The following is a 19,638-nucleotide window of genomic DNA, read 5'->3' as shown; positions in this document are numbered from 1 at the left end:
GTGTATCCCTCCTGAAGATTTTTAACAGCCTGGGACAAGCCTGCCAGGTGTAGGCAAAGTTCTTACATAGGAGAGGCTCCCTGCTTGGGCTTGGACAGCCCGAACTGCAGGGGAAGGCCTCCCTTGCACCTCCAACTCAAGGCCCCTGGTAGAGTAAACAGTAGGCGAAGGAGTGAGGAGTGGCACGAGCGCCTGGCAGGATCAACAGCAGGAGGTAAGTCTGGATTTCAGAAAGCTCACCACAGGAGAACAGCAGACTGGAAGTGGATCAGTGGACTGGACCTGGAACAGGCTGGATCAGCAGATCAGCAGACAGGAACAGCAGGCTGGAACTGGAACAGCTGGCTTGGAGCCGGACAGCAGACTGGAACCTGGAACAGGCTGGATCAGCAGACAGGTATAACAGGCTGGAACTGGAACAGCTGACTTGGAGCAGGGTAGCAGACTGGAACCTGGAACAGGCTGGATCAGCAGACAGGTGCAGAAGACTGCAGGAAGATTCTTTCAGGAACTCAGAAGAGTCAGGCAGGTCAGGTCGGTTATCAGGCGGGCAGCAGAAGGACCAAAGGAGTAGGCTGAAAAGAAGTCAGACAGGCCGGAGTCAGGTGCAGGCAGATGGCAGGGATGGTCAGAGGCAAGCCGGGTAAAGCACAGTGTGACAGACCTAGCCAGGACAGAGGCTTTTGGAGGGGACTGAATGATAGCCTCTTGCCTACCGATTATGGGCCCTGACATTTTGGGGAATGGTGGTCTTTGTGAGCTGTATGCATGGGGACTAGGGAAGAGCCGAACACCCCCCTGTTCGGTTCGCACCAGAACATGCAAACAGGAAAAAAGTTTGAACACGCGAACACCATTAAAGTCTATGGGACACGAACATGAATAATCAAAAGTGCTAATTTTAAAGGCTTATATGCAAGTTATTGTCATAAAAAGTTTTTGGGGACCTGGGTCCTGCCCCAGGGGACATGGATCAATGCAAAAGAAAGTTTTAAAAACGGACGTTTTTTCGGGAGCAGTGATTTTAATAATGCTTAAAGTGAAACAATAAAAGTGTAATATCCCTTTAAATTTCATAGCTGGGGGGTGTCTATAGTATGCCTGGAAAGGGGCGCATGTTTCCCGTGTTTAGAACAGTCTGACAGCAAAATGACATTTCAAAGGAAAAAAAGTCATTTAAAACTACTCGCGGCTATTGCATTGCCGGTCCGACAACACACATAGAAGTTCATTGATAAAAACGGCATGGGAATTCCCCACAGGGGAACCCCGAACCAAAATTTAAAAAAACATGACGTGGGGGTCCCCCTAAATTCCATACCAGACCCTTCAGGTCTGGTATGGATTTTAAGGGGAACCCCGTGCCAAAATTTAAAAAAAAAATGACGTGGGGGTCCCCCTAAATTCCGTTCCAGACCCTTCAGGTCTGGTATAGATTTTAAGGGGAACCCCACGCCAAAATTAAAAAAAACAAACGGCATGGGGTCCCCCCAAAAATCCATACCAGACCCTTATCTGAGCACGCAACCTGGCAGGCCGCAGGAAAAGAGGGGGGATGGGAGAGCGCTCCCCCGAACCGTACCAGGCCACATGCCCTCAACATTGGGAGGGTGCTTTGGGGTAGCCCCCCAAAACACCTTGTCCCCATGTTGATGAGGACAAGGGCCTCATCCCCACAACCCTGACCGGTGGTTGTGGGGGTCTGCGGGCGGGGGGCTTATCAGAATCTGGAAGCCCCATTTAACAAGGGGACCTCCAGATCCCAGCCCCCCCCGTGTGAAATGGTAAGGGGGTAACTACCATTTCACTAAAAAACTGTCAAAAATGTTAAAAATGACAAGAGACAGTTTTTGACAATTTCTTTATTTAGATGCTTCTTCTTTCTTCTTTCTTCTGTCTTCTATCTTCCTTCATCTTTCGTAGATGTGAAGTCTGTCCTAAAGGTTATGTCTCTGAGTCACCTAGGCTGTCTAAAGGATTAGATAATTAGCTCATGTTAATTAGGGTTCTGGTGAGAGGTTGTTTTTTTCATCCTGCTGTATATATTTGTGTGAGATCTCAAAATAAAAGTTCATTCCTGTTTGACCCTCAATACAGATCCTCGTCTTGTCCTTGGGAGGAGAATTATTTGTATGGGTTTCTTGTTCGGCTGATTGAAGTGTTCGGTAGCTGCCTTTGTGTTCGGAAATGGAATGTCCTAAACGGCTTTAACCCCTTTCATACTCGGGGTGTCCTTATACACAGGAACAGATTTCAGATATCAGGAACACACAAAACGCTGTAGAGCAGACAGAAAAGTCCCTGTGTGTCAGTTTGGTTTAAAAAGCCCGCTTGGCGTTAATGGCCCATGCACATTGGCACCCGCAATCGTGCACCAGCAAGACTAGAATGCCTGTTACTGGCAGGATATTTCTGACAAGGAGTTACTGTATATGTCGCTAAGAAGAAAGTGTAGTCGCATTTTTGTGGATAATGACAGCGCCAAACATCAAAAAGATCATGAACACAGAGAAATTTGGACATTGGGAATGCAGCCTAGAGCGTGAGGAGGAAGAGTCCAGTTGATAGCTGAAAGGCAATTGTATCGGGTGTGGTGATAAGCACACCTCTTTTTTTTTTTCTCTGGGCTGAAGATATGGGCTGAAGATAAGGGGAAAGGCCCTATGCGTACACTTCAGAGCTGCTGTACTCTGGAGGTGAGTCTCTTGTGTACAGAGGATGTCACATCCCTGCTTTAAAGCGTTTGTTAGCCTAAAAAAGATTGATTCTATCACTTTAAAGCATGAATAAAAGCACAGTGCTTGTGCTGTGTAGATTGCCCCCCTATATTATCTAAAATACCTGGCTGATCTTGCCTGGTTTTGCCCCCCCCGTAAACTGACCATGGTTTATCATGGCTGCTGAGCCATGACACTGTGGTCAGTTTATGTGCCCCTGTCACCCACAGCTCTCCTTCGTCCTCCTCTGTTCTCCACTCCTCCCTCCCTTCCTTGATGTCAGCTCAAGCCAGTGTCCACCCCCTCCCTTCCTGCTGCTGAAATGACTTTAGCATTTTCAGGCAATCCCCAGTGTTAGATAATGGTGTCTCCACTGTATGTGGCTCATTAAAAAAATGCATCTGTATACCTTATTTCTGAGCGCCTTTTGGGCTCTCACGTGACCAGCTGCCTCTCTCCCCCTCTCCTCATCCCGATTGATGTCAGCGGGGGATTTTCAGTGCCTCCTGCTGTAGCTGTCAGATCGGGAGAAGGAATGGCGGGCGGTCATGTGAGCGTGGAGCGGTGCTCGGAAATAAGGTATACAGAGGCATTTTTTTAATAAAGCACATACAGTGGAGACATAACATTAGCTAACATAGGGGATTATCTGATAATTCAAAAGTGGGTTTACAACCACTTTAAGGCAGTTTTCCACATTAAAGTTCTTTTGGCCAGATGGTTTAATCCTTTAGTGTTAAGAGACAGAACTTTAAGACCCATTTGTGTATGTGAAGTTCATGTATGTGTATGTGCAGTTCGCTGTACTCACAGTTAAGGTGCGCAAACAGTAGTGGAAACGGCAAGTCCTTTTGAGGCCTGGAAGGTGGATTCCGCTTGAAAGCATGATCAGATGTGAATGTCCAATCGGTGAAAAGGTGAGGTGGATGGTGAATTCCATAGGAGAGTCGGAGGAAGACAAAGAAGACATGAAAATCTGTAACAAATCAAGGCAAACAAAATATAGACAGTGGTGGCAAATGCTGTAACTGAACCACTGTCAGTACACAACAGGGAGAAAGTCCATAAGACCAAGGCTAGGGCACTGTGTGACAATGGCTGGGACTAAGGGCTAATATGTTGGAGGCTGAAATTAAAGTTGAGGAGGAGGACCCTGTGGCATTTATCTATTCCTGCTCTGCAGATAGGAGGTGGATTTGTGCCATGAGGGCGATACCTTCTCTGGAGGCTTATGTGTGGCCTCTTGTGGCGGTGGCTCAGGAATTATGCCCCAGGTATGAAGGAGCGCTAAGCCTTTATTTACAGAGGTAATATTGTGTGAAACCCCATTCTGTTCCACAATAAGCTTAGTGAGGTTGCCCCATTTGTATATTAAGATTACGGCAAGTTTTCGTCACAGGGGAAAGTTGTATCCTCATGTCTAGGGTAAATTTGGAAAGGTCTGCATACATTTGGATATTTGCATAGGGAGCTGGAAATTACCAGAGAGATGTGGACTTTGCTAGGAGTTGTTCTTTAATGTGAAAATAATGTATGCGCATAATGACATCCCATGGTATGGTTTCTGGTAAATGAGGCAGTTTGGGCAGGCGATATATGCGTCCAGTGGTCAAGTCCAGAGGGGTTTCTTCAGGCAGGAGGGAACTGAACATGTCTGTAGCATAGCGCTTTAAGTCACCTGATTGTACTGATTCAGGGATCGACCCGCAACTTTAAATTGTTACACCATGACCTATATTCTAGGTCTGCAATTTTGCTTTCATCCACTGTCTATCTTCTAAACTGTCATCCACTAAATCATTTGGTGTTTTCTCCCATAGAATCCTCTATGTGATTCACTCTCTCTCCTAATGAGTTTAATACAAATGAGAACTTGTGGGTCATAGTGGCAAAATCAGCATTCAAGGAGTTCTGCAGAGATAATAACATTTCTTTCAGCAGTGTATCCATCACTGGCTGGTTGGAAGTAGGAAATTAGGTTGTGGAGAAGGGGTGGGGAGTTTGCACTATGGATTCAGGGACAACATGGCTCACCTCAGATCCTTGCAGGTTTTCATCCAGGTGCATTCTAGCATTAGCTGGACTGGCACAGAGCTGACTAGGCGATGAAGGAGGATGCAGTGAAGAGCCTTCACCCTGGTGTCCTTCAGCCCCAAACTGATCATCTGGTAGATCTGTATAATGACCTATTAGTGGAGAGGAGGGGGCAGGGGGCAGAGTGGCGGCGCCATCTTGTCAGCCTCCTGAAGGAAGAAAGCCGCCAGTTTCTGGGGACGTTGATCGTCCTTCCTCTTTCTGGACATTGTGGCGGTGTGCCTGCAGGAACTGGGTAGGTGCTGGGGTGTGCAGGATGTCAGTCAGGTCCCCAGATCATTGCTGGTTGCCCTAATTGCCCAGGAGCTTGGCTCCTATGCTGCCATCCAGTGCACATGCTGGCCACGCTCCCTGGAAATTAAATTTCTGAGGGGTGTTCTGTACACAGCTGATAGTTGCCTTACTGCATTGCTTTTTATAGAAAATTACAGTGATGTAGATTGAAAAGGAAACATAGTTTTAGCAACATTCATTACAATGTGACTTGTGTAGCAATTGAATATGCTATAATGTTTGTTTTTGTTTTTGGTTAATTTTTCCCACAAAAGTAAATAAGTAGAAACTAATTAAAACTATTTTATTTTCTGGAAAACCCATATGAAAAAAAGCTGGAAAAAATGGGGTTTCCTCATTGGAAAAAATTGGACTTAAAAGGCTCAAGGGGTAAACAAGTGACTTCTTAAAAAGTTATAATTTAAACCCATATGAAAAAAACCCATAGAACACGGACAATACAATATCAATACATGTAAAAGTGAGGCAAATTATTACTCATGGCAAAAATCACTTATTGATAGTATTACAATACACATGCAGAGGTTGCACAAGCAAAATCCAATGTGTTTCAGAGTTCTGGGACTCTTTTCTTTGGGAAATCTCTGCATGTAGTATTGATATGGTCTAAAAAGATAACAACAGTATTTGTATCATATTAAATAACACATGTAATTGTATATATATATCATACACCATAAGGCAGTATACAATTAGCAAGAAATGGGCTCAAGGTGTGAAACTTACAGAATGCCCCCACGCCTCAGCAATGACCCATCACATCATTAAAAAAATTATAAAACCACCAAACCATCCAATAGAAGGGGGTAAAAAAGTGGTAACCAGGGTGGGTGCTGTTAAGCAGACAGTGAGACCACCTGGCATCAAAAGCAGAGGGGGAAGAATTAATAACAATATATATACAGTATATATATGGGTCAGAGCAACTTATAATATATGTAAAGATATATGTGGATAATCTTGCAGGTAAAATACCCAGAGCATTGATATCCAAAACAGGCCACACAGGGGGTGTATATGGCAGAGATTTTAGATGGCCATTTTTCTTCTCCTGCTTGTCAAATATGCCTGCAAATTTCTGCAGAAGAATCTGCAAATATGAGAAGTATGTAAAAAATATTATATATTATATTATATATTTTATTAAATATAATATTATATATTTTGTAAAATGCATCCGCATTCAAAATGTTAAAAAGTTCCTCTATTTTCTGGCATGAGGGGATATTACAGAACTTACCTTATATCATGGATGTTTTCCTCAACTCGCCCTGTGTGGATTGATTGATCAGTGTGTGATGTGTCTGACTTGAGACTTCGACACAGGGCATACGTGCCATCATCAGGGGCAATCACATCCCCCCTGATTATGACACGTATGCCCTGTGTCGAAGATGCATAGGGGAGGGGCCAGGACGGAGTGTTAGGCAGCAGCAGCTATCTGTGCTAGGACAGTCTCCATAACCTCACTGTTACATCCATTATCTCACTGTTATATCCAGGTTATATGCCTCTTCAGAGTGGTGCACTGACGCACCCTCAAAATGTGAGCACCCCCTTTTGGGGGAGAGTTTTTTTATCTGACCTTGTAATAAAATATTTTAAACGTTATCACACCATATGGTTCCTTTCTCTTTTTGCTTATGGCTTGAGCTTATGCTGGAGCCTATTTTCCTGTGATCCACACTGAGCCTTGGGTGGCTCAAAAGCGTTTCCTGACTCTGTCTAGCGACTTAGTCACATCCCCTAAAGTATATGGAATAAATCCCTTTTCAAACGGTACTTTTCACTATTAGTTCCATTTTTGTATCCTTTTTTTGCTGCCTGGTGATTCTGCTGAGAAATTCCAACAAGAAATCCTTTGATCTGATGTGCACAACACCACTCCTGAGCTTCTCTGGATACCATCACAAAAGCCTGAAGTGATCCCCAGACTGCAAAGCGGGGGGTCATCGCCATTTGGTTAGTGAGGACACATGTGGGGGTGGCGTTTCTGCACCTGAAAAGTCCTGGAGCGTCTGTGGTCCATTGCACTTCAAAAAAATTTTTTCTCCATTGCGGATCAGAACATTCAGCACATTTATTTGGACTTTATTTATATGTTTTTTGCTTTATATATTCACATCTGCACTCATCTACACTTGGTCACACATGTTTAATAACATTTACGAGCGCCACATTTCCATAATTTTACATTTCTAGTGAGTAGCACTTTGTGTGTGGCAGCTGCTTTAGTTTTCTTTTTCACAGTTTTTTCACCATTCAGCTCGAGTTTAAATTTTATATTATTCACTGTTCTGGTACAATGGCAAGATCTTTGTACCCAAAGGCCTACGGGTCGCTGTGCTAGAACTTTATCATGATCATGCACTAACCGGACATTTTGGCATAACCAAAACTGTTGACCTTCTGGTGGCCTCAAGTACTGTATTTGGAGACTGCAAGAGGTACGTGGAATCGTGCACCACCTGCATCCGGGGCAAGAACAGTAGAGCCAAGGCCTGGTGGGTTGTTAAAACCATTGTCTGTCCCAGATAGACCATGGAAGATGTTATCCATAGACTTTATTGTCGAATTGCCCCCAGCAGAGGGTCATACCACTATTTTTGTAGTGGTAGACCGCTTGTCTAAAATGGCACACTTCATTCCAATGAAAGGTACTCTCTCAGCTCCCGCAAATATTCATCAGAGAAATCATTAAACTTAATGGAGTACCGGTCAACATTGTTTCAGATTGGGGAGTACAATTTACTTTCCGATTCTGGAAAGCTCTGTGCAAGGCTCTAGTTAAAGAGCTATCGTTCTCCTCTTCCTACCATCCTCAGACAAATGGGCGAACAGAGAGGACCAACCAGACCCTCAAGAAATACTTATGTTGTTTTTCTTAATTTTTCCAAGACGACTGGATCTCCCTGCTCCCATTGGCCGAGTTTGCTTACAACAATTCTATCCATTCAACTACAAAACAAAACACCATGTTTTGCCAATTATGGCTTTCATCCATCATTTTTGCCTAACTCCATTCCTGAATGTTCTGTACCAGCGGTCCATGAAACAATAAATTTTTTCTGCTTTAATAATCAATTATTACAGGAAACCATGACAAGGAAACAGGAACACAATAAATAGGTCTTCGACAGGAAAAAACAAGGAGAATTAGTACTTGAACCCGATAATCTAGTATGGTTATCCACAGTGAATCTAAAGTTGGCTTGCCCATCAAAGAAGCTGGGTCCTAAGTTCATGGGTCAGTTTCCCTTAAAAAGGGAAACAAATGAGGTAGCCTTTGAACTGGAACTTTCAGATTCACTCAGGATCCATCCTGTTTTTCATGTGTCACTTCTAAAGCCTTCTGTTCCCAACTCTTTTCCTGACCGAAATTTGGATCCTCCTGACCCTGTAATAGTGGACGGAGAGGAGGAATTTGAAGTGGAAGCAATCTTGGACTGCAGGAAAAGAAGTAATCAAATCCAATTCTTGATCAAATGGAAAGGCTATGGACCTGAGGAGAACTCATGGGAATCTGAGGGCAACATCCATGCCAAGAGTCTGATTCAATCCTTTAAGAGATCTCATCCTGAGAAGTTGGCCTAATTGGGCATCTGGAGGCTGCCCCTTGGGGGTGAAATGTCAGGAAGATCCTACTGGTGCGCGATCACGGGCGCCAACGAATTGCCGCTAGACTTATACTTACCTAATCTATAGGGACCAAACAGGCTTTGTTGCGGGGAGGCAAACCTCCAATGTAACCAGGCGCCTGCTCAATATTATACACTTTGCTGAGCGCACACAAATGCCTTCACTGCTCCTATCTCTGGATGCAGAGAAGGCGCTGGACAAGATGCACTGGATGTGTCTGAGAGCCGTCCTTCAGAAATTTGGTTTTAGAGATAGAATTCTCTCAGCTATCATGGCCCTTTACTCTAATCCCTCAGCTCAAGTCTACGTCTCTGATATGGTTTCCACCCCCTTCCACATATCTAATGTTCTATAATGTTCCAAATATCTAATATTCTATATCTGGAATGACACAGGCATAGGCTACTTAATCCATCAAAGACCTGTATAAGGAAAACATTATACCCTTTTGATTAAAACTTGTATGAGAACTAGACAAGCTAGTTAAATTTGATTTCTCTTGGGCAGGTTGCCTAGCTGCGTTTAAAATTAACTTACTCCCACGACTACTGTACCTATTACGTGCGCTACCAATTCACATCCCTAACTCCTATCTTTTCACCTTGCAAAAACACCTCAACTCTTATATCTGGCAAGGGAAAAAACCATGTAGTGCACATAGTACACTCATTAAACATAGACTGGCTGGAAGTTTCGGACTAGTTGATATCAAAGATTATTATCATTCCACAATTCTAGCGCAGCTTAGCAGTTGGCTCACATTGCCTCATAATATCCTCTGGTGTGAATTAGAACAAACTATGGTTCCAGGGCACAACCTGGAGAACTGGTTATATAGCATAGGTCCCAGAGGCAACATCTCCAACATCTACTGGCTTACCAATGGAAGCAGATCCCTAGTGCTCTTTTTCCTCCTTCTACTTACTGCCAGCACCTCAACAGTTCTTCCCCTGCCCCCTGCTGCCTGTGTCTCACAGGGATGGAATGCAATAGGGACAGGGTGTTAGGATTAAGTTCACCTACTGGTGGCACTATCCTGTTCTGGGCTGTTTGCTTCAGCTCCAGTGTCCACCAACAGGTGTCTCCCAGGAGCCGGCAGGCTGTACTAATCCGTTACATTAGTGTTCAGCTGCCGGGGGGCTACTTAAGGCTGCTTCTTCCTTCTCCGGGCGCATCACGATTTTGGTCCCTGCCTTGCTGCCTGATCCAGTCTGCACTTCTCTGCCTTGCTCCTACCTCCCTCTGCTCTGTACCCAGCCGTGTTCCCACCTGCCTTGTAACCTTGCATTCCTTGTACCCTTGTCCCTAGCTTGGTCTGTATATATATTTAGTTGTTTAGGTTCAACAGCTCTTGTTAGCAGGGTTTTTGGTTCTGTTTGGGATTGTTCATGTCTACTGTGTTTTCTGTGTTTATGGTTTGCTGTTTCACTGTAAATAAACATCACTTTAATGATATATACTTTGGTCTCAGTTCCTGGGTGTAGCTATGTGTCTGGTCTCCTTAGCCGCTGATCCCTGACACAGGTGTGGGGGGAGTCACAGAAGGGTTGGATGGCAATAAACTGATGATAATGCTGCATTTATGCCAGGTGGACACTGGCCAAGTCTAATGCCCTAAAGTGGCCACAAAGTTTTTTTGCCTGATGAAGAACTTTTTTTGAAGCAAGAGTACTTCATTGTGAACATGTGTGAACTTTCCTTGACAAAGGGCAAGTAGAAGGTTAGTGTCATTATCTTGCACAACCTTGCTTGGATGAAGATGGTGTGGGGTCAGCCACCTCTAATAAATATGCAAAAAAGTTTACACTACAGGTATGACAATCTTCCTGGCAATCCAATCTTTATGGAACCCAAATGGACATGTCTTCTGCCTTGGACAACTCAAATGGACCACTGTAGGTTTTTGCCAACTAGAACCACCAATGTGGGCACTGAAGCTTTACTGCCCTCTTCAATTGGGTAAAAACCAGGGCTAAAAGCAAACATAGGAAGAAGGTGCACCGACCTAGTGGATTATCGAAATAATGAATACCACATCCAAATGAATGGAACATAACAAATTAAAATTTTTCAGAATTTTCAAATTTTGATCATAACTAATGACCCAAAAAAAAAAAGAATGTAGCGAAAATGAAAAGAACACATTTTTTTTGGCAGTGCATATGTCTAATGTCCACTGTTTATCCATGCAGCTTCATCAGTGTCCATAAGTTCAGCCTCATAAGTGCAGCCTCAGTGCCCATCAGTGCAGCCTCATCATGGGCCACCTTAGTGCCCATCACTGGAGTTCATGAGTGCACATAAGTGCAGCCCCATCAGTGTAGCCACATCAGTGTCGCTTATCAGTGTCCATAAGTGCAGTCTCATCAGTGCCACCTCAGTGCCCATCAGTGCAGCTTATCAGTGCCCATAAGTGCAGCCTCATCAGTGCCACTTATCAGTGTCACATCAGTGCAGTATATCAGTGTCCATCAGTACAGTATATCAGTGCTGCCTTATAAGTGCAGTATATCAGTGCTGCCTTGTCAGTGCAGCTTATTAGTGCCCTTTAAGTGCAGCCTCAACAGTGACACTTAAGTGCAGCTTATCAGTTCCCATAAATGCAGCCTTGTCAGTGCCACATCAGTGCAGATTATCAGTGCAGCCTCATCAGTACCACCTTAGTTAACCACTTGCCGACCGCCGCACGACTATATACGTCGGCAGAATGGCACGGGCAGGCAAAAGGACTTACAGGTACGTCCTTGCCTGCCCGCGGGTGGGGGGTCCGATCGGACCCCCCCCCGGTGCCAGCGGCGGTCGGATCGAGGTCAGGGTCGATCGAAGGTGAGGGGGAGGCCACTCATTCGTGGCTCCCCCCTCGCGATCGCTCCTGGCCAATGATGTGCTTCCTCGGCTTCTGTGAATGTAAACAGAAGCGGAGGAAGTGATGTCATCTCTCCTCGAGCCGGTCTTTTCGTCCGGCGCCGAGGAGAGAAGACATCCAAGTAAGTGCACCAACACTACACATACAGTAGAACATGCAGGCACACTTGTCACCCCCCTGTCACCCCCCAGTCACCCCCCGATCACCCCCCTGTACCCCCACACATACTGACACCAATAGCAGTTTTTTTTTTTTCTGATTATTGCATTGGTGTCAGTTTGTGTCAGTTATAAGTGTTAGGGCAGTTAGGTTAGCCCCCTTTAGGTCTAGGGTACCCCCCTTAGGTCCAGGGTACCCCCCTAACCCCCCCTAATAAAGTTTTAACCCCGTGATCACCCCCCGTCGCCAGTGTCACTAAGCGATCGTTTTTCTGATCGCTGTATTAGTGACACAGGTGACGCTAGTTAGGGAGGTAAGTATATAGGTTCGCTGTCAGTGTTTTATAGCGACAGGGACCCCCATATACTACCTTCTAAAGGTTTTAACCCCTTGATTGCCCCCTAGTTAACCCTTTCACCAGTGATCACCATATAATTGTTACAGGTGACGCTGGTTAGTTGGTTTGTTTTTTGTAGTTTATTATAGTTTATTACAGTTTATTATAGTTTTAGGGCACCCGCCGTTTATTACCTTATAAAGGTTTAACCCCCTAATTGCCCGGCGGTGATATAAGTTAAGTTTTTAGGGTCAGATAAGGTCTGCGTCGCCCCAGGCAGCGTCAGGTTAGCGCCAGTACCGCTAACACCCACGCACGCAGCATACACCTCCCTTAGTGCTATAGTATCTGAGCGGATCGATATCTGATCCGATCAGATCTATACTCCCCAGCAGTTTAGGGTCCCCCAAAAAAACGCAGTGTTAGCGGGATCAGCCCAGATACCTGCTAGCACCTGCGTTTTGCTCCTCGGCCCAGCCCAGCCCAGCCCACCCAAGTGCAGTATCGATCGATAACTGTCACAAAACACTAAGCACACATAACTGCAGCGTTCGCAGAGTCAGGCCTGATCCCTGCGATCGCTAACAGTTTTTTGGTAGCGTTTTGAATCAGTCGCTGACAGTCAGGAGCTTTTTTGCCTGTGAGTCTCACTAGTGTACCCCTAAATTTAGAGGCCAAAATGGCAAATCGAAGGTACACTAGTGAAGAGGCCTACACGTTTCTGAGTATGACAGATAGTGAAGAGGAAGTCACTCATCTGTCAAGTTCAGGCTCAGAATACGATCCTGTAGAGGACAGCGGCTCCATGACAGATAGCTCTGACGATGGAGTTGTGGTCCCTGCTAGGGTCATGCGTACCAGACCCCGAACTTCTTCTTCTGTCCTTGAAGTGCAAAAACCGCAGGTCCCTCGTATGGAGCAGAGCAGTACTAGTGCCGCTACTCCTTCTGGTGAACTGGCAAGCACCAGCGGCCTAGTACACCCTGGTCGTACATCCAGCACTGCAGTATCACGTGGTGACGTGGCGAGTCCCATAAGTGCAGTTCAAGCTGGTGAGGTGGCAAGCACTAGTAGGGTCCCGCTGCCACCAAGAAGACAAAGACAGGCCCGTCGTGCCCATAGTGCCCTTCCTGCTGCATTGGCCAATCCGAATTGGGTACCCACCACTTCTGCAGCACCCGTATTGCCCCCATTCACTGGCCAACCCGGAATTCAGGTGGAAACAGTTGATTTTACGCCACTGGATTTTTATTCACTGTTTTTCACCGAAGATCTCTATAGATCTATTGTGGACCAAAGCAATTTGTACGCTGGTCAACACATCGCCACTATTCCCCAGTCCTCCCTTGCCAGAGATTGGAGACCAATTACGGTCTCCGAATTTAAGGTCTTTCTGGGCCTTTCCCTCAACATGGGCATAACCAAAAAGAGTGAGTTGCGGTCATATTGGTCCACTGACCCAATTCACCATATGCCCGTGTTCTCTGCCTCCATGACCAGGGCACGATACGAGCAGATTTTGCGGTTCATGCACTTCAACGACAATGAACTCTGTCGTCCTCGTGGAGACCCTGGATACGATCGGCTCTACAAAATTCGGCCCCTCGTAAACCACTTCAACCAACGTTTTGCAGACTTGTTTACTCCCCATCAAGTTGTCTGCGTTGATGAGTCCCTGATTAAATTTTCTGTCCGCTTGTCATTCAAACAGTACCTTCCCAGCAAGCGTGCCAGATACGGGGTCAAGATGTATAAGCTCTGTGACAGGGCCACAGGCTATACATGTAGATTTATGGTTTACGAGGGCAAAGATAGTCACGTAGAGCCGATCAACTGCCCTGACTACATAGGAAGCGCTGGCAAGATAGTGTGGGACTTGGTGTCACCCTTATTCGGAAAGGGGTACCACTTGTACGTGGACAATTATTACACGAGCGTGCCACTTTTTAGTCACCTTTTTGATCATCAAATTGGAGCATGTGGCACCGTGCGACCTAATCGCCGGGGCTTTCCTCAGCGGCTTGTAGATTCCCGTCTTAGGCTGGGGGAGAGAGCCTGCTTGCAGTGTAATAACTTGCTCGCTATGAAGTGGAGGGACAATAAGAATGTTTTCGTTCTTACCTCCCTTCATGCAGACACGACGACCCAAATTACTACGGCGACTGGTGTTGTGGAGAAACCCCTCTGTGTCCACGAATATAACCAAAATATGGGAGGGGTGGACCTCAACGACCAGTTGTTGGCGCCGTACCTAATTGCCCGTAAGGCCAGACGCTGGTACAAAAAAGTGTCTGTATACTTATTTCAATTGGCTTTGCTGAACGCTCATGTGCTATACAGAGCTTCAGGACGGACTGGATCCTTCCTTAAATTCCAGGAAGAGATCGTCAGAGCCCTTCTGTTTCCAGACGGTGCTCCACCTCACCTTCCCCAACCAAATGCAGTAGGCCGGCTGCATGAGAGGCATTTTCCTTATGCCATCCCGAGTACCCCTACCCAACGAGCCCCCCAAAGAAAATGTCGTGTCTGCAGCAAGCGCGGATTTAGGCGTGACACCCGGTATTATTGTCCCTCCTGTCCTGGCAATCCTGGTCTTTGCATTGGTGAATGTTTTGAACGCTACCATACACTAGTTGAGTTTTAGCGTAGGGTACAGCACTGCACAGACTAGGACACACTTTCACAGGGTCACCCAAGATGCCATCGCATTTTGAGAGACCCAAACCTGGAACCGTTACAGTTTTAAAAGTTACAGTTATAAAAAAAAATGTAAAAAAAAAAAAAAAAAGTAAAAAATAAAAAAAATACACAAAAAAAAATAAAATAAAAAAAACAAAAATAGTTGTCATTTTTATTGTTCTCTCTCTCTCTATTTTCTCTATATTGTTCTTCTCTTTTTTACTGTATTCTATTCTGCAATGTTTTATTGTTATGTTTTATCATGTTTGCTTTTCAGGTATGTAATTTTTTTATAGTTTAATGTGTTTTAACCATTTTTTTGTTTTCAGGTACGCCATTCAGCTGCAGCGCGGATTTATTTATCTTGACAGCAACAGCGTTTGCTCCCACGATACATAAAGCCGTGACTCCAGTGCTGTCGGAGGTGATTTCACCACCACAGTTACATACTTCAGCATATATGCCGAAGCGTGGGGGCAGCAGTGGGTGGAGGAGCGATTTGCTCCTGCCTTTTGTGGGAGGATGCCCCCATGCTTCGGCATATATATATTTTAGGTAGGCACAGGTTGCGTTAAATGTTTTATTTTTTACTATGTTTTTTTTTTTTTTGTATTTGCTTTGCAGGTATGGTAAGTATTACTGTTATACTGTAATGTTACTTTGTTTTTTGTTAACCATCATTTGCTTAGCAGGTACGCCATTCAGTTGCAGCGCGGATTTATTTATCTTGACAGCAACAGCGTTTGCTCCCACGATACATAAAGCTGTGACTCCAGCGCTGTCGGAGGTGATTTCACCACCACAGTTACATACTTCAGCATATATGCCGAAGCGTGGGGGCAGCAGTGGGTGGAGGAGCGATTTGCTCCTGCCTTTTGTGGGAGGATGCCCCCATGCTTCGGCATATATATATTTTAGGTAGGCACAGGTTGCGTTAAATGTTTTATTTTTTACTATGTTTTTTTTTTTGTATTTGCTTTGCAGGTATGGTAAGTATTACTGTTATACTGTAATGTTACTTTGTTTTTTGTTAACCATCATTTGCTTAGCAGGTACGCCATTCAGTTGCAGCGCGGATTTATTTATCTTGACAGCAACAGCGTTTGCTCCCACGATACATAAAGCCGTGACTCCAGCGCTGTCGGAGGTGATTTCACCACCACAGTTACATACTTCAGCATATATGCCGAAGCGTGGGGGCAGCAGTGGGTGGAGGAGCGATTTGCTCCTGCCTTTTGAGGGAGGATGCCCCCATGCTTCAGCATATATAAAACGGTGCATGTATGCCCATCATTAGAAGTGGGTGGATGAAGGGAGGTATTCTAATGGTGGGCATACCCACCGATCAAGATCTTTTTTTCGTTCAGCCCACAGGCTGCATGAAAAAAAAGTTTACAATGTATGCCCAACAAGGACCAGCAATGTACTGGTATGTTGCTGGACTTTGAGTGGTTATACCAGAATGATGCCTGCAGGTTTAGGTATCATCTTGGTATCATTCTTTTCAGCCAGCGGTCGGCTTTCATGTAAAAGCAATCCTAGCGGCTAATTAGCCTCTAGACTGCTTTTACAAGCAGTGGGAGGGAATGCCCCCCCACCGTCTTCCATGTTTTTCTCTGGCTCTCCTGTCCCAACAGGGAACCTGAGAATGCAGCCGGTGATTCAGCCAGCTAACCATAGAGCTGATCAGAGACCAGAATGGCTCCAAACATCTCTATGGCCTAAGAAACCGGAAGCTACGAGCATTTCATGACTTAGATTTCGCCGGATGTAAACAGCGCCATTGGGAAATTGGGAAAGCATTTTATCACACCGATCTTGGTGTGGTCAGATGCTTTGAGGGCAGAGGAGAGATCTAGGGTCTAATAGACCCCAATTTTTTCAAAAAAGAGTACCTGTCACTACCTATTGCTATCATAGGGGATATTTACATTCCCTGAGATAACAATAAAAATGATTAAAAAAAAAAAAAATGAAAGGAACAGTTTAAAAATAAGATAAAAAAGCAAAAAAATAATAAGGAAAAAAAAAAAAAAAAAAAAAAAAAAAGCACCCCTGTCCCCCCCTGCTCTCGCACAAAGGCGAACGCAAGCGTCGGTCTGGCGTCAAATGTAAACAGCAATTGCACCATGCATGTGAGGTATCACCGCGAAGGTCAGATCGAGGGCAGTAATTTTAGCAGTAGACCTCCTCTGTAAATCTAAAGTGGTAACCTGTAAAGGCTTTTAAAGACTTTTAAAAATGTATTTAGTTTGTCGCCACTGCACGTTTGTGCGCAATTTTAAAGCATGTCATGTTTGGTATCCATGTACTCGGCCTAAGATCATCTTTTTTATTACATCAAACATTTGGGCAATATAGTGTGTTTTAGTGCATTAAAATGTTAAAAAGTGTGTTTTTTCCCCAAAAAATGCGTTTGAAAAATCGCTGCGCAAATACTGTGTGAAAAAAAAAAATGAAACACCCACCATTTTTATCTGTAGGGCATTTGCTTTAAAAAAATATATAATGTTTGGGGGTTCAAAGTAATTTTCTTGCAAAAAAAAATAATTTTTTCATGTAAACAAAAAGTGTCAGAAAGGGCTTTGTCTTCAAGTGGTTAGAAGAGTGGGTGATGTGTGACATAAGCTTCTAAATGTTGTGCATAAAATGCCAGGACAGTTCAAAACCCCCCCAAATGACCCCATTTTGGAAAGTAGACACCCCAAGCTATTTGCTGAGAGGCATGTCGAGTCCATGGAATATTTTATATTGTGACACAAGTTGCGGGAAAAAGACAAATTTTTTTTTTTTTGCACAAAGTTGTCACTAAATGATATATTGCTCAAACATGCCATGGGAATATGTGAAATTACACCCCAAAATACATTCTGTTGCTTCTCCTGAATACGGGGATACCCCATGTGTGAGACTTTTTGGGAGCCTAGCCGCGTACGGGACCCCGAAAACCAAGCACCGCCTTCAGGCTTTCTAAGGGCGTAAATTTTTGATTTCACTCTTCACTGCCTATCACAGTTTCGGAGGCCATGGAATGCCCAGATGGCATAAACCCCCCCCCAAATGACCCCATTTTGGAAAATAGACACCCAAAGCTATTTGCTGAGAGGTATAGTGAGTATTTTGCAGACCTCACTTTTTGTCACAAACTTTTGAAAATTGAAAAAAGAAAAAAAAAATATGTTTTTCTTGTCTTTCTTCATTTTCAAAAACAAATGAGAGCTGCAAAATACTCGCCATGCCTCTCAGCAAATAGCTTGGGGTGTCTACTTTCCAAAATGGGGTCATTTGGGGGGGGTTTGTGCCATCTTGGCATTTTATGGCCTTCAAAACTGTGATAGGTAGTGAGGAGTGAAATAAAAAATTTATGCCCTTAGAAATCCTGAAGGCGGTGCTTGGTTTTCGGGGCCCCGTACGCGGCTAGGCTCCCAAAAAGTGCCACTCATGTGGTATCCCCATACTCAGGAGAAGCAGCAGAATGTATTTTGGGGTGTAATTCCACATATGCCCATGGCATGTTTGAGCAATATATCATTTAGTGACAACTTTGTGCAAAAAAAAAAAAAAAATTGTCACTTTCCCGCAACTTGTGTCAAAATATAAAATATTCCATGGACTCAACATGCCTCTCAGCAAATAGCTTGGGGTGTCTACTTTCCAAAATGGGGTCATTTGGGGGGGTTTTGTGCCATCTTGGCATTTTATGGCCTTCAAAACTGTGATAGATAGTGAGGAGTGAAATCAAAAATGTATGCCCTTAGAAATACTGAAGGCGGTGCTTGGTTTTCGGGGCCCCGTACGCGGCTAGGCTCCCAAAAAGTCCCACACATGTGGTATCCCCGTACTCAGGAGAAGCAGCAGAATGTATTTTGGGGTGTAATTCCACATATGCCCATGGCATGTTTGAGCAATATATCATTTAGTGACAACTTTGTGCAAAAAAAAAAAAAAATTGTCACTTTCCCGCAACTTGTGTCAAAAAATAAAATATTCCATGGACTCAACATGCCTCTCAGCAAATAGCTTGGGGTGTCTACTTTCCAAAATGGGGTCATTTGGGGGGGTTTTGTGCCATCTTGGCATTTTATGGCCTTCAAAACTGTGATAGGTAGTGAGGAGTGAAATCAAAAATTTATGCCCTTAGAAATCCTGAAGGCGGTGCTTGGTTTTCGGGGCCCCGTACGCGGCTAGGCTCCCAAAAAGTCCCACACATGTGGTATCCCCATACTCAGGAGAAGCAGCTAAATGTATTTTGGGGTGCAATTCCATATATGCCCATGGCCTGTGTGAGCAATATATCATTTAGTGACAACTTTGTGCAAAAAAAAAAAAAATTGTCACATTCCCGCAACTTGTGTCAAAAAATAAACTATTCCATGGACTCAACATGCCTCTCAGCAAATAGCTTGGGGTGTCTACTTTCCAAAATGGGGTCATTTGGGGGGGTTTTGTGCCATCTTGGCATTTTATGGCCTTCAAAACTGTGATAGGTAGTGAGGAGTGAAATCAAAAATTTATGCCCTTAGAAATCCTGAAGGCGGTGCTTGGTTTTCGGGGCCCCGTACGCGGCTAGGCTCCCAAAAAGTCCCACACATGTGGTATCCTCATACTCAGGAGAAGCAGCTGAATGTATTTTGGGGTGCAATTCCACATATGCCCATGGCTTGTGTGAGCAATATATCATTTAGTGACAACTTTTTGTAATTTTTTTTTTTTTATTTATTTTTTATTTTTTTGTCATTATTCAATCACTTGGGACAAAAAAAATAAATATTCAATGAGTTCAACATGCCTCTCAGCAATTTCCTTGGGGTGTCTACTTTCCAAAATGGGGTCATTTGGAGGGGTTTTGTACT

The sequence above is a fragment of the Aquarana catesbeiana genome, linkage group LG07 (genome assembly GCF_042186555.1).
Source record: "Aquarana catesbeiana isolate 2022-GZ linkage group LG07, ASM4218655v1, whole genome shotgun sequence".
NCBI lineage: Eukaryota > Metazoa > Chordata > Amphibia > Anura > Ranidae > Aquarana > Aquarana catesbeiana.
The sequence above is the reverse complement of the archived record's forward strand: the minus strand, read 5'-3'. Positions refer to the sequence as shown.